The 4128-nt window shown below is 34.1% G+C and overlaps 1 non-coding gene across 1 annotated transcript; it reads left to right on the forward strand.

Annotated features, from left to right (window-relative positions):
- Window positions 1-1485: 1485 nt before the first annotated feature.
- On the forward strand, window positions 1486-1557 carry Trnap-ugg. The gene has a single exon. It is a non-coding gene; the product is annotated as a tRNA-Pro (tRNA).
- Window positions 1558-4128: the final 2571 nt, after the last annotated feature.

Here is a 4128-nt window from a genome sequence, read left to right on the forward strand (position 1 = left end):
CTTTAGGCCTATGCGCATTATAAGTTGGGCCTATTTTCAATACATTCTATGAAGTACCGTATATTGTTGTGTATCTTTTTGTAGATTTTCCTTGTTTGGATTTGCTTTGACCCAATTGTATAATTATAACACATTACAGATTACCCTATCCAAAGCTAAAATATGAAAAAGGAAAATATTCGCTGCGAGCAGGGTTCGAACCCATTGGATTTCAAGTCCAACGCCTTAACCACTCGGCCATCACAGCTGCCTACCACCTACTGGAAAAAGCTCACTTCCTATTTTTGTTGGCTGCATCTTTGGCCGGGCGAAGTAAACATAAAAAGAGCAGAAAAACTCCATCCGCTATAGCAGGGGTGAGCATAAAATTGTTCTGAGGGTCAGACTGAATCTATGTTGTAACATCGAGAGCCGCAAGGAAACTTAATTTGGAGATTTTAAATTCCTTCACCATCATGATGTCAGTGAGAATTGTTTTACATATTTTTTTTTTACATTCTAGTTAGTTTTGATCATTAAATTGTATTTGTTTTAATAATTATCAACTACAAACTTTAATTTCGTTCATTCCGTTAATACATTAGAGCGGTGGGCATAAAAATATTTCGGGGGTGGGGGAAAACTAATCTATTTTCTTTAACGAAAGCCGGGCAAGCAGGCTTGTCTAAGAAAGTATAATCAGGGAACAGTGAAATTACATTCCCTAGTATAATACATAGGCCTACTCCAAGTATACTAAATACGCCAGGATCAATATTTCGACATTTAATTATGTCATCATGTAATCATCAGGAATGAAAAATTAAAAATTACCTACAGTGTAGGATTTTGCTCATTCAAGAAAGGCCTGTTGTTGAGTTCCCCAAAAAAGTGTGACAATAAACAAAAGAGCCAAAGCAAGCAGTTGTATTGTGATCATAAAAATAGATTGAAATAGGAGTAAATAATGCAAGGTCTTATTGTGTTTTAAATCCGGCCGGGGACAGACCTCAACAATATTATGACTCTACCTATGCTATTAAATATTGGACAGACACACAAAATAAGTTGTAATGGTCAATTGCAAACAGTAGGTCAAGGTATCTAGGTATCTTTATTTTATCACAAGATTAAACCTATTTTATATATGAAAACAGTAAATTTGATTTCTATTGATATTGTAATCTCATCATGAGAACGCATAGGCCTACTTTAATATAAAGGCCTAATGATGTTGCGTTTCAAAAACACAATTAGAAAAAAAAAAACATTATTGAACCAAAATAGGCCTACTATTAAAAAGAAAAAAAAAACACAGAAATTAATTAAATAATTGATATGATTAGTCACCCAAGTTTCTTGAATCTTAAATAAATGTTATCATTTGATGAGTGGCGCGTTGTGACTTCGTCACAAGGGTACTCTAAAGTGAAAAGCGTCAAATGTTTCTAGGACAAGCTAAATGTGTGCTTTATTAGTGGAGTATGAATTTGGCTTACCAACTAAGGCTCGTTGGTCTAGTGGCATGATTCTCGCTTTGGGTGCGAGAGGCCCCGGGTTCAATTCCCGGACGAGCCCCTCTTATTTTTGCATCGAGCATTTACCAAAAATTTTGAATTGATTTTATCAGGGAACTAATTGAAATGTAATCTGCAATGTGGGTTGAAAACAGATCATTAAGACAAAGGTGCTCGATGCAGGAGCAGAGGAATATATTTAAAAAAAAAAAAAGATAATAAGAAAGATAGGCCTAACACTTGCATACCAATTCAACATTTTATTGCACTACAGGCGGTCTCATGAGGTACTTCCTCAATCGTCATGTGCTAGGCTCTCTGAATCTGAATTTAGCTCATCCAAGTAGTAAGATTTGTTGAAGTGGAATTATTCTCGCTTTGTGAAATGTATTATTCTTTCATTACACAGCGTACCGTATAAGCCATTGGAATATTTTGTGTCTTTTATGAAGGACATTTCAAAATTTGTGACAAAATGAAGCTGCAGTGTTTTTATATATTTTTTTCCCTTTTCATGTTTTCGAGAAGCTCCACTTGTGTTTATTTATTACTTAAAAATTACATTTTTTATTTAATAATTGTTTTATATTATGTATACTACACTCTTCTTTTTTTTTTTTATTAGAACCAGTAAAATTTCGCCTAGATTCAGTTTTCCTATCTTTTTTGCCGATTTCAAATTCAAAATGTTCTTATTTTGTTCTTATTTTAGTTCACTTTTAAATCGAAAGGGGGAACTTATAATGTATCCTAATTTGTTTTTCTTATTTCAATACATAACCAGGTACGTATTGACATTTAAAAAATGTAGTGGGAACCCCCTCCTTCACCCAACCCATATCCACATTGGATCCTTCCTTGATAATTGTTCATTTCTTTTATTCAGATCTTTTCGTTTTCATCCTACTTTAGGCATATATGCGTATTATAAGTTGGGCCTATTTTCAATACGTTCTAAGAAGTACCGTATATCACATATTGTTGTGTATCTTTTTGTAGATTTTCCTCGTGTGGATTTGCTTTGACCCAACTGTATAATTATAATACATTACAGATTACCCTCCCCAAAGCTAAAATATGATAAAGGAAAATATTCGCTGCGAGCTGGATTTCAAGTCCAACGCCTTAACCACTCGGCCATCACAGCTGTACATACAAACTTTTATATTGAAGCATCCCCTTTCGTTAATAATGTGGGCGAAGATCAAGTGAACGGAAAACCTAAACTCCATCATTTACAGAGGTGGGCATAACAACGTTTTGGAAGGCCAAACTAATCTTTTTTTTTTAACAACGAGAGCCGGGCAAGCAAACCTGTCTAATCATGGAGGAAAGAAACAGAAATCTATTTCTTCCCTCTATGGTCTAAGTATAAAACATACTCCTGCATACAGCTGCTAACCACCTATTGAGAAGAAACTCACTTCTTATTTTTTGTTGGCTGCATCTTTGGCCGGATGAAGTAAACAGAAAAACAGCAGAAAAACTCCATACGCTACAGCAGGGGTGAGCATAAAATTGTTCTGAGGGTCAGACTGAATTTTTGTTGTAACATCGAGAGCCGCAAGGAAACTTAATTTGGAGATTTTAAATTCCTTCACCATCATGATGTCAGTGAGAATTATTTTACATACTTTATTTGCATTCTAGCTAGTTTTGATCATCAAATTGTATTTGTTTTAATAATTATCAACTACAAACTTTAATTTCGTTCATTCCGTTAATACATAACAACAGAATGAAGATTATGAAAAGAAAACTAAGGAAATGCTAATTAGCTGTAAACGTGTAAAATCACAACCTCTAAAGATTCAGATAAATGGTGTTAATATTGGCAATGTTAGTCAATCTAAATTGCTAGGTGTTACAATCCAGGATGACCTAGGATGGGAAAGCCATATTCAATCTATTGTATCCAAATGTAATACAAGAATCTACTTTTTAAAACAATTACGCAGATGCTGTCTCTTATAACTATTATTGCAGTGTTATTAGGTCAGTCCCTGAGTATGCGTGCCCTTTGTGGTTTACTGGCACCACTCTCAAACAACAACAAATCATTGAAACAATTCAAAAGAGGGCTATTAAATGCATTCTTCTACGAATGTCATACGAAAATGCTCTTCTTTTACTAGGCCTATCTCCACTTAAAGACAGATTGCTATATCTCTCTAAAATCTATTTTGAGAAAATCAAGAAGAGCGAACACAGATTAAATCATCTCCTAACCCCAACGCCAGACCATAATTATAGACTAAGGAATATTAGACAATTTGCACTACCCAAAATTAAATGTGAAACAACCAAGAAATTCATCATTAGCTATGGTATTTTTCATCAATGGTAAATCAATAATCTTTTTAACCTGTGTTCGCCCATCTTGAACTAGTTCCTTCCCCCAACAATGTCAATGCCCCTTTTAGTTTTTGGTTTTTCTTCAAATTTTGATTTTTCTGATATTCGCCCACACTGAGCTAGTCCCCCCCCCCGCCAATAATGTGGCTTTTTTTTCTATTTATTTGTTTATTTTGCTTTGAATGTAATTATTTAGGAATTTTGATGTCATTATTGATGTTTTTAATGGTTTTTTAATTAAGCAAATTTTGATGTCGTTATTGAAGTTTTTAATGGT

This window comes from Anneissia japonica, unplaced genomic scaffold (genome assembly GCF_011630105.1).
Source record: "Anneissia japonica isolate Jap-2015-1 unplaced genomic scaffold, ASM1163010v1 scaffold1483_len710385_cov172, whole genome shotgun sequence".
Lineage (NCBI taxonomy): Eukaryota > Metazoa > Echinodermata > Crinoidea > Comatulida > Comatulidae > Anneissia > Anneissia japonica.